Source organism: Benincasa hispida, chromosome 12, assembly GCF_009727055.1.
Source record: "Benincasa hispida cultivar B227 chromosome 12, ASM972705v1, whole genome shotgun sequence".
NCBI lineage: Eukaryota > Viridiplantae > Streptophyta > Magnoliopsida > Cucurbitales > Cucurbitaceae > Benincasa > Benincasa hispida.
This window is the reverse complement of record NC_052360.1, coordinates 12,280,624-12,293,004: the sequence shown is the minus strand read 5'-3', so window position 1 is coordinate 12,293,004 and position 12,381 is coordinate 12,280,624.

The following is a 12,381-nucleotide window of genomic DNA, read 5'->3' as shown; positions in this document are numbered from 1 at the left end:
AAATCTCTAAGGGATCAGGCTGGAAATTGAGAAGAAAACAGAAGGGTCAGGCTATGGGATAAGCTTGAGCCAGTCTTGAAGATTTTGTGATTCCAGCCAAACCACGAGAAGTTCTGAGCTCACATTTTAGGGTAAGCTTCCTGAGACATTTTAGAATATGTTTGTAGAAGGAAGTATCTCACAATAAGGTTTAGAACTATGAGTAATCTGAGTTGTAAGTTGAATATGGATTCTAGGGGTGAAAAAGGGAGCCCGAGGTAGAAAAGGAACTACTAGAGTGAAAAGTTCCTAAGCGATCGAGGTGAGTGACTAAAACGTTTGACTAAAACATTTTGACTAAAATTTTTTATTACAATGTTTTATAGAAAGCATGTTTTAAAGAAGATTATTCTCATGCTAGCTAGTTTTACAAAGTGATTTCCAAGCAAACCATGAGCTATATTTTAAACGCATGCATGTGTGGGAAGTTTGTTGAAAAGCTATTTATATGTGTTAAATACCCAGCATGCGTTAGTATCTTTAAAGCTATGTTTTTATATGTGTTATAATTTACATGCTTTAAAGAGAAAGTCATTTATGACTAGTTTTACTTAAAACGCGATACCGAAGGACATTTGAGAAGGTATCCGCCCACCTAAATAGCGAAGGACGTTTGAGAAGGTACCAAACCAACCGGATACTGAAGGACATTTGAGAAGGTTTCCTAGTAGCTCGATACTGAAGGACATTTGAGAAGGTATCTGAGCAGAAGTACCTAAGGTATGCCGATACTTAGTATGGCCACGTGCACGTAGGTAGTTAGAGTCAGAGATTGAGCAAAAGGGTTCTCTCTTGACTAGTAGTTGGTGTTGGGATTAGTTTTACCCACAGTGGGGTTACTTTCTACTGAGAAACGGTTTTACTGTTTTATGATTAAAATAGCTTTATATGCTTTATGCTTGGAAAATTTTTATACTATGGTACAAGGTACTGTAGAAAGCTTAAATTTCAGTTAAACTCTTTATTTAGATTTTTGCATGAGAATCAATTATCTTTCTTAAGTCACTCATTGGGCGCAAGCTCACCCCGTTTTTAAATGTTTTCCTTTCCCCCAGGTAGCGGTCAAATCCTCAGAAGATAAGCTCTGCATCTGCTTTGCCACTAAAGGATAAAGATTTTGTAACCCATTGGTTTAGGTGGTTACTGTAAATATTGTACACATGTTACTGTTGTTCATATAGGGACTAGGGTTTTTGGGGTTTTGAGACTTGTGAATCTAGTGTTGTAATGACTCTAAATATGTTATGTTTCTAAATTAATAAATTTTGGCCTAAAGATATTCCGCTGTGTATAAGTTATATTTTGGTACCAGAGTTATTAGGCAGTAAGTGTCAGCCAAAGGGTTGATAACTACTGCAATCACGCCCTTTCCTAGGCTAAGAGGGTGGTCTGGGGCGGAGTGTGACAGCTTGGTATCAGAGTATAAGTTTCTAGGAAATTGATACTAGCTTAGTATTAAAGCATAAGATTTTGGGTGAAAGAGAGAGTTCATGCATTAGATTAAGTCCCATAAGTAAGTCCCTAACACGTGTACTTAATAATTAGGCAAAGATGCTAAGGAGAAGTGGCAGGCTGAGCAGGTAGACTGAGGAGATGGATGTTGACCTACCAGCGGAGGTCCTGAAGCTAGACGGGACCCAAATCCAAAGGGAAAAAGAGTTAAAGACTCAGTAGAGCAGGAAGCGACTTCTGTAAACAAGTAGAGTACACCACGGGTAGGTGTAGATCCCCAGATGGAGGATCGAGTGTTTGATAGAATCGCTCAGAGATTGGCGGCAAGTGTATGATCGATTCAGACCGATCCAGAGAAGAAATTCGGCATTGAAAGGCTAAAAGCTTTAGGTGCCACGACGTTCGATGGAGCCACAAATCCAGTAGATGCTGAGATTTGGTTAGACTTGATTGAGAAGTGTTTTAAGATTATGAGATGCCCTGAGGACCGTAAGGTCGAGTTAGTGACTTTCTTGCTGCAGAAAGGGGCTGAGAAGTGGTGGAAAATGATAGAGGCCATAAGGAGTAGTTCAAAAACTATGACTTGATCTGAGTTTAACTGATATTTGAGGATAAATATTACCCTAGTGCTTTTAAAGAAGCAAAGAGGGAGGAGTTTCTTAAGCTAACTCAGGAAGTGATGACAGTTGCTGAGTATGAGCAAAGATTTACTGAGTTATCTCAGTATGCCCTTCCGATCATTGCGGAGGAGAATAAGAGGTGTAGAAGGTTTGAGAATGGCCTAAGAAGGAAGATACGTACACTCGTTACCTCTACATCCAATTGAGTGAATTTCACTCAATTAGTGGAGATCGCTATCCGAGTAGAGCAGAGTGGAGCGAAGGAAGATATACTCCAGCCAGATATGGGATAGTTTAGAATACCTGGAGAAATGAGAAGTAAGAGTTTTAGACCCCTATTCTCTGGACAGTCGGGAATGAGGAGTTTTGGAGGTACGAGCCAACAAAGCTCAGGTCGAAAGAGGTCAAGACCTACAGCTGGACCGAGTGGTAGATCAGTATCGGGTTGTGCTAGCGCTGTCTCTTATACACATCTAGATGTGTATAAGAGACCGAGCCAACAAAGCTCAGGTCGAAAGAGGTCAAGACCTGCAGTTGGACCGAGTGGTAGATCAGTATCGGGTCGTGCTAGCGAGTCAGTAGCTAGTACAGGAAGGAGACCACTTTGTGTAAATCGTGGTAGACCCCATACAGGAGTATGTTATGGAAATAGGAATGTGTGCTTCCAGTGGGACAAATGGGGCATTTCAAGAGAGATTGTCCCTAGCTAGGTCATGGAGCACAGAGTGAGCAAAGAGAAGTTACCCAGACTATAGACCAACCTAGAGCGACCGGAACTAGAGGTGAAGGATCCAGTGCAGCTAAGTAGAAAGGGGTAGCTGGACGACCCCACCAGCAACAGCAATAGCAGCAGGGTAGAGTATACGCTATGACACACCAGAAAGCGGAAGAGGCTCCAGATGTCGTAACTGGTACGATAACTTTATGTAATCAATCCGCTTATGCATTATTTGATCCTGGTGCTACGCACTCATTCATATCTAGCATATGTGCATTACATATAGATAGAGTGCTTGAGCGTATGAATGAGGATTTATTTATCTCTACGCCTGTAGGAGATACTCTAGTTGTACATGAGTATTATAGGAATTGTGAATTAATTCTTGGAAATCAGAGTTTATGGGTTGACTTGATTCCATTAGAATTACTAGAGTTTGATGTTATCTTAGGTATGGATTTCCTAAATAAACACTATGCTACTTTGGATTGTTTTAAGAGAGAAATAGTGTTTAGAAAACTAGGTGAAAAAGAGATAACCCTGGTAGGAAGTAAAAGAATACTTCCAGGAAGTTTAATATCAGCAGTGAAGGTTAGGAAACTGCTAAGTAAGGGATGCGAAGCCTATTTAGCCTATGTAGCAATTTCACAGGATGAGAAACTGAGACCTGAAGATGTACCTGTGGTACAAGAATTCCTAGATGTGTTCCCTAAAGAGTTACCAGGCTTACCACCCGACAGGGAAATAGAGTTTACTATTGAGTTAGTTCTGGGTACAGCACCTATATCCCAGGCACCATATAGGATGGCACCAACAGAACTGAAGGAGTTAAAAGTTCAGTTATAGAAACTTGTGGATAAGGGTACATTAGACCCGGTGTGTCGCCTTGGGGAGCGCCAGTCTTGTTTGTTAAGAAGAAAGATAGTACTCTTAGATTATGCATAGACTATAAACAGTTGAATAAGGTAACCATTAAGAATAAGTACCCATTGCCTCGTATAGATGATATCTTCGATCAGTTAAAGGGAGCCACGGTGTTCTCTAAGATAGATTTGAGATCGGGTTATCACCAGTTGAAGGTGAAAGACACAAATGTTCCAAATATTGCATTCAGAACTAGATATGGACATTATGAGTTCCTAGTAATGCCGTTTGGATTAACAAATGCTCCTACGGTATTTATGGATTTGATGAATAGGATATTTCATCATTATCTGGATCAGTTTGTGATAGTTTTTATAGATGATATACTAGTGTATTCTAGTAGTGCAAAGAAGCACAAAGAACATCTGAGGATGTGTTGCAAATGCTAAGGGAAAAGAAGTTATATGTCAAATTTAGTAAGTGTGATTTTTGGTTAAACCAAGTCGTATTCCTTGGGCATATAGTTTCAGCTGATGAAGTTAGCGTTGATTCCCAAAAGATAGAAGCAATAATCAACTGGGAATGACCCTGAATGTAACCAAAGTAACCAGTTTTCTAGGTTTAGCAGGTTATTATAGGAGAATCGTGGAGGGCTTTTCTAAGATAGCCCTGCCGTTGAAAAAATTGACCAGAAAAGATGCGAAGTTTGAGTGGTCGCCAGAATGCGAGCACAGTTTTCAAGTGTTGAAACAGAGGATAGTGTTAGCACCAGTATTAAGTCTACCTACACCAGGTAAAGAGTTTGAGGTCTATTGTGATGCATCCCGATAAGGGTTAGGATGTGTGCTGATGCAGGAGGGAAAGATAGTCGCCTATGCTTCTCGACAATTAAAGAAGCACAAATGTAACTAACCTACACACGATTTAGAGTTAGCAGCAGTTGTGTTAGCTCTAAAGTTATGGAGACATTACCTGTTTGGTGAGCGATGTCACATATTCATGGATCATAAAATTCTAAAGCATATCTTTAATTAGAAGGAACTGAACTTGAGACAAAGAAGATGGCTCGAGTTGATCAAAGATTATGACTGCACAATTGACTATCACCCAGGTAAAGAAAATGTGTCAGCTGACGTGCTAAGTCGAGAAACCAGATCAGCTAGAGCTAGTATCAATTCAGTAAAGGGTACACTGATTCATGAGTTGTATAATGCTAAGGCAGCATTATCAATCGGTCAAACAGGATGGTTACTAGCTTCATTTCAAGTGCGTCCTACGCTCGTAGAAGATATTCTACGCGAACAATTAAAGGATTCCGATCTTCAGAAGTTAGCTGAAGAAGTAAATAAAGGATTGAGGACGGACTATCAATTAAGAGCCGACAAAGTGCTACTAAAAGAGGGTAGGATATGCATAACTAAGGACTTAGCACTTAAACAAGCCATTCTAGAGGAGGCACATAGTTCGGCCTATGCTATGCATCCAGGCTGTACGAAGATGTACAGAACATTAAAGAGATCGTACTGGTGGCCTGGTATGAAAAGAGAAATAGCGAAGTATGTTGACAGATGTCTAATATGTCAACAAGTTAAATCAGATAGACAGAGACCAACAGGATTACTTAATCCACTCCCAGTGCCAGAGTGGAAATGGGAACATATTACGATGGATTTCCTATTTGGACTACCTAGGACACCAGCAAGCTATGATGGTATATGGGTAAGTGTGGATAGATTGACAAAAACAGCTAAGTTTTTACCTGTTAAAGTTACTTTTACCCTAGACCAATTAGCCAAGTTGTATGTTGATCGAGTCATGAGTCAGTTTGGAGCTCCAGTTTCAATAGTATCAGATCGAGACTCCAGGTTTACATCAAAGTTTTGGCCTAGTTTGCAGAAAGCTATGGGAACCAAGTTATATTTTAGTACCGCTTTTCATCCACAGATGGATGGTCAGTCTGAACGGACAATCCAGACATTAGAGGACATGCTGAGAGCGTGTATATTACAATTTAAAGGTAGTTGGGATACGCATCTGTCGTTAATCGAATTTGCGTATAACAACAGTTACCATTCGAGTATCGGAATGGCACCATATGAGGCACTATACGGGAGGCCATGTAGGACTCTGATATATTGGAATGAAGTCGGTGAAAGGAAATTACTAGGTCAAAAACTTGTGCAACAGACATCAGATAACGTTAAGATTATAAGAGATAATCTTAAGATGGCTCGAGATAGGCAAAAGAGTTACGTCGATAAGCGAAGAAGAGAATTAGAGTTTGAAGTTGGTGATAACGTATTTCTGAAGTTATCTCCATGGAAGGGTATACTCAGGTTCGGTAGGAAAGGGAAATTAAGCCCCAAATATACGAGATAATAGAAAGAGTTGGCCCGATGGCATATCGATTGGATTTACCCTCAGAATTATCTCGTATTCATGATGTGTTTCATGTGGCAATGCTTAGAAAGTATGTGCCAGATCCTACCCATGTGTTGCCTGAGGAACCAGTACAGTTGAGAGAAAATTTGTCTTATGAATAGGAACCAGTGGAGATCCTTGACAGAAAGGAACAAGTCTTGAGGAATAAGACAATCCCATTAGTAAAGGTACTATGGCGAAACCATAGCACGGAAGAAGCAACGTGGGAAACCGAAGAGCAAATCAGAAACAAGCATCCACAGTTGTTTAATTGACGGACTTGTAGAGAAATTTCGAGAAAGAAATTTTCATAAGGGGGAGGTAAATGTGAACCCCGAATCCTAATTTCTCTACTTGAATATGTTCCCTACTAAGACCAGTGAAGTGAGTAGGTTAATGTGGAAACTAGTGTGGAATGGTAGAGAAAAAAGTGAAGATTTGAAGCAAAGAGGAAATTTAGAAGTTTGACTTTTGGGGAAAAGTTTAGAAATTTGGCTAAGTATAGAATTTTGTGTGGGATGCATTGGAAGGGACCAATGCGTTGGAAGGGTGTGTTGATGTGTTGGAAGGGTTGTTGGTGATGGCATGTGGCTGAAGGAAGAAATATAGGGTGATGCATTGGAAGGCAGCCCCATTTGTTAAGCAGCCTCGGCCAGCGCCTCTTCCATGCGTCGAGCAGCCTCGGCCAAGATGCCCCCGCCAATGCATTTGAGCAGCCTCGGCTAGCGCCCCTGCAATGCATCGAGTGGGCCATACCTGTGCGAGCGAGCACCCTGTGGATGGCCATGCCCATGCGGTCTAAACAACCCATGCAGCCAAGCACGCCCATGCGGTCGAGCGAGCGAGCGATGGCCAGCCTATGCCGTACGCCCATGCGTCGAGCGGCCAGCCTATGCAACACGTCCATGCGTCGAGCGGCCAGCCTATGCAGCACGCCCATACGTCAGTGGCCAGCACCATGCGCCCATGCCAAGCAAGCTGTGCGATGCTACCTAGTGAGCCATGCATCGAGGATGGGCGGTCACCCCATACGTTGGTGATGGCTAGCTTTTGCGATGGCTAATTGGATTGCAATGGCTAATTTGGGTTGCTATGCGTTAAGTATAGGCTATGCGTTGTTTGTGGACTATGCATTCCGCTGTGTATAAGTTATATTTTGGTATCAGAGTTATTCTGTAAGAGTTATGAGGTAGTAAGGTCAGCCAAAAGGTTGATAACTGCTGTAGTCACGCCCTTTCCTAGGCTAAGAGGTAGTCTGGGGCGGGGTGTGACACCTTTTGTCTTAAGCTTGTTCTATCTAAGCTGGGGTATTTAAGTTGACGGAAATATAACACCCTTACCTAGGAACTGGTCTGGAAAGGTGAATTAGATAGATTTGCTATAAGCATGCAATTGTTGATTAAGGTTTGTTAAAGTTTTTAGCAAACATTAATCAAAATTGTTTAACCTTCCAAAGTAAGTGCTACTTTTGGGCAAACTTAAGCAGTCACTTAGTAAAAATGATTATCATATTTTTTTTTCCTAAGTAAAATAAACCATAGGTAATTAAAATACTTAGTGGGAGGAAAAAGATGTATATGATATATCACTTTTTCCACTCACGTTTCTACATTAATGTTCATACTGTGAGACTCATGCTTGGCTTCGAGGTGCCATGGGATCGTCCCCCTTCGGATGGTATTTGCATGAGTCAATATCAAGGTGAATGGAGAGAGTATTTATAGTAAGTGGGAAAGGAATGTGTGTCAACATGTCTTATGGTCTCCTTTATTCGTTTGCACCGTGAGATCTTCTTGCACAGCCTTGAGGCACCCTGGGAGCATCCCTCTTCGGATGGTTTGTGTAGTAGATCAATATCAAGGCGAACGCCATAAATGGATAGGATCACTTTAGTTTTTGCCCTAATTGGTTTTTCCTTTCGTTTGGCTCATTGAGAGAGGGGAGGGAACTTTAGGGTCTAAAATTAAGGATCAAACTTACAAGAAATTGTTAATCTAGTTAATGAGACCAAATAAATCATAACTGATTGTTATAGGAATAACTAGAATAATGATTGATTGAGGGTGTCTCAATTCAGTGAAGGATAACTGACTACCCTTCGGTGGCTTTTGTCATAAATTACTGAAGCATCATTGTAAATTAGATGTTAAATGGGGTTCATTTAGATTTTTCTAAACTTGATTAGATGTTTAAGAGTTATGCTAAAATCTAATGTAGATCAATTTGTTTATTTTTCAGCAAAAATGTCAAAGAGTACTTTTCTGTTAGTTGCCTTTTCTAGTTTGACCGACTTTAATTATACGACGTGGAAAGAATCACTTAAAACCTATTTTGTGGTTAACGACCTAAAATATTGTCATGATTGAGGATTGTCCTCAAGTCCCAATCCCCGATGCAACACGAAATGTTTGTGATGCATAGGAGATGTGGACAAACACTAATTTCAAGGTTTGCATTCACATTTTGGCAAGCATGCCTGATGCATTAGCCAAAAGATTTGAGAGCATGGTCACCACACATGAGAACATCAATCAATGCAAGAATTTTTTGAGCGAAAATTCTCACAATTCAAGCAAAACGAGGTTGATGACAATGGAACCAGTAATGTCAACTCCATAGATAAATTCCAGTCCATATTAAATGTCAAGGGACAAATAGAGAAAGCAATAGTTGTTAACTCTTGTGAACTTAATCAATAAAAATTGTCCTCTGAGATGAAACTTGGAGTTTATGATATGAGTTATGAAGTTGATCCTTCTCTCCAGAAAAGGAAGAACTCCGAAGAAAATAAATCTAATTTATTTGTCTTGGAGACATGTTTAGTAAAGAATGATGATTCTGCCTGGATAGTTGATTCAGAAGCTACTAATCACGTATGTTCTTCCCACCAAGGATTTAATTCCTGTAAACAATTAGTAGCTGGAGAGATGACTCAAGTCGGTACTGGTGAGGCCGTTTCAACTCTTGTTGTATGCAGGCTTAAGTTATTTCTAGACAGGAAACGATATATGTTCTTAAATGACGTACATGTAGTTCCTCATATCTAGAGGAACTTAATTTCTATTTCCTGTCTAATTAAACAAAATCTTTCTCTAAGAATAAAGTGTTTATTTTTAAGAATGGAATGGAACTAGGCTTTGGTTCAATGGGAAATAACTTATACGTACTAAGGTTGTTAGTTACAAAAGTCGTGCTAAATACTGAAATGTTCAAAACGGAAAAAACTGTAAAAAAAAAAAATCGAGAGTTTCTCCTACAGAAAATACTCATCTTTGACATCTAAGGTTAGGTCACATCAATCTTAATAGGATTGAGAAATTGGTAAAAGGTGAACTTCTAAATGGTTTAGAAGAAAACTCTTTACTTGTATGTGAGTCATGTCTTGAAGGCAAAATGACAAAACGATCTTTTACTAGAAAAGGTTATAGAGCCAAAGAAACCGTGGAGCTTATACATTCAGACCTTTGTGGTTCGATGAATGTAAGAGTATGAGAAGGGTATGAATATTTCATCTCTTTCATAGATGTTATTCTAGATTTGGGTATCTATACCTAATGCAACATACGTCTGAAGCTCTTGAAAAGTTCAAGGAGTACAAGACTGAAGTTGAAAACTTGTTAGGTAAAAGGATAAAAAGCACTACGACCTGATCGTGGTGGAGAGTATATAGACTTAAGATTCCAAAACTATATGATAGAACATGGAATTACGTCCCAACTCTCAACCCCTAGTACACCTCAACAAAATGGTGTATCAAAAAGGAGAAACAGAAGCCTATTGGACATGGTTCGGTCGATGATGAGCTATGCTCAACTTCCTGACTTATTTTAGGGATATGCAGTAGAGACTGCAGTTTATATTTTGAACAACGTTCACTCAAAGAGTGTTTCTGAAATACCTTTTGAGTTATGGAAAGGTTGTAAAGGTAGTTTACGCCACTTCAAAATTTAGGATGTCCAACCTATGTGCTAATTGCAAACCCCAAAAAGTTGGAATCTCGTTCAAAAGTGCGCTTATTTGTAGGCTACCCCAAGGAAATGAGAGGTGAGTACTTCTTTAATTCAAGTGAGAACAAAGTGTTTGTATCGATAAATGCTACCTTCTTGGAAGAAGACCACATGTGGGATCATAAACCACGAAACAAAATTGTTTTAAGTGAAATTTCTAATGAATCTACTAAGACTTCAATAAGGTTTGTTAAAGAAGTTGATACATCAACAAGAGTTGTTGATGTCAGTTCATGTAGTCATCCATCTCAAGAGTTGGGATTACCTCGACATAGTGAGAATGTTATAAACCCACCTGTACACTATATGGGTTTAATAGAAGCCCAAGACATCATACCTAATGATGGAGTTGAGGGCCCATTGTCTTATAAACAAGCAATGAAAGATGTTGATAGGGATGAATGAATTAAAGCCATGAATCAAGAAATGGAGTCTGTGTATTTCAATTTTGTATGGGAGCTTGTAAATCAACCTAATGGGGTAAAATCTATAGGATGTAAATGAATTTACAAGAGAAAAAGAGATGTAGATGGAAAGGTACAGACCTTTAAAGCTAGACTTGTGGCAAAGGGTTATACTCAGGTTGAGGGAGTAGACTATAAAGAAACTTTCTCACCTGTTGTCATGTTAGAGTCTATTAGAATTCTTTTGTCCATAGCCACATATTACGAATATGGAAAATGGGCGTCAAGAGTTCCTTTTTGAATGGTAATCTTGAAGAGACCATCTATATGAATCAATTAGAAGGATTCATTGAACAAGATGATGAGCAAAAAGTTTGCAAGCTTAATCAGTCCATTTATGGACTGAAATAAGCATTTCGATCTTGGAATATAAGATTTGATGTTGCGATCAAATCTTATGGCTTTGATCATAATGTTGATGAGTCTTGTGTTTACAAGAAAATCATCAACAACTCAGTAGTTTTCCTTGTGTTATATGTGGATAATATCCTACTCATTGAGAATAATGTAGGTTTTCTAATTGATGTAAAGAAATGGTTGGCTGCCCAATTCCAAAATGAAATATTTGGGAGAGGCGCAGTTTGTTCTAGAGATCCAGGTCATCAGGGATCATATGAATAGAATGTTGGCCTTCTCTCAAGCATCGTATATTGATAAGATGCTTGTCAGATATTCGATGCACAATTCTAAGAAGGGTTTATTACCTTTCAGGCATGGAATTGTATTGTTTAAGGAACAGTATCCTAAGACTCCTCAAGAGGTTGAGGAAATGAGACGAATTCCATATGCATCGACTGTTGGTAGCCTTATGTATGCCATGTTATGTACTAGACCTGACATTTGCTATGCAGTAGGGATTGTCAGTCGATATCAATCAATCCAGGATTAGAACATTGGACAACGGTCAAAACAATCCTCAAGTATCTTCGAAGAATGAGAGACTATATTCTTGTGTATAGAGATAAGGATTTGATCCTTATAGGATACGCGGACTCTTACTTTCAAACTAATCGGAACTCTCGAAAATCCAAGGAACCTAAGGAACCTAGGAGTCATCGAAGAGCAAACACATTGAACGAAAATATCACTTGATTCGGGAGATTGTGCATCGAGGTGACATGACTATCATGAAGATTTCTTTGGAGCACAACGTTGTTGATACATTTACAAAGACTCTCACGGCTAACGTGTTCGAGGGTCATCTAGAAAATCTGGATTTACGGGATATGTAGCATATTGTCTAGGGCAACTGGGAGATGTTACTTGGGTATAGTGTATGCCTTAGTTTATTGTATTTTGTACTTTATTTGTATTGTGTATTAGGCTCCCTAAGCTTTAGAACAATTGGGAGATTGTTGGGATTGGTGTCTTAAATCTCTTGTTTTCTCGTAGTTTGTAAACATTGTATAAACAACTTGTTATTAATAAAATAATTGTTGTTTTATAAGCATGCACTAAATCCAATCCTAGGTTATTTTATGTAATTTAAACAAGTATGTAAAAATATATAGGTGGATCTTGTTTAAATAATAACTTAAACGTCTGTAGTAGATGGATAAGGTTGGGTACCTTATCTTAGTGACACTACTACGATACAACCTGCTTTGTAGATGTGACAAGTGTTTTAATGTGCTACAAATGATCTGATCATTCATGTGGAGACATGTGAGCGGAGGTATCCATACAAAAAGTTTGTATAAGACCGGACCACAAAATGGTTAGTCTCATTATATAACACCGTTAATAGTAGACTTATATTTCACCAGGATGACCTGAATCCTGAATGAGTGTTGAAC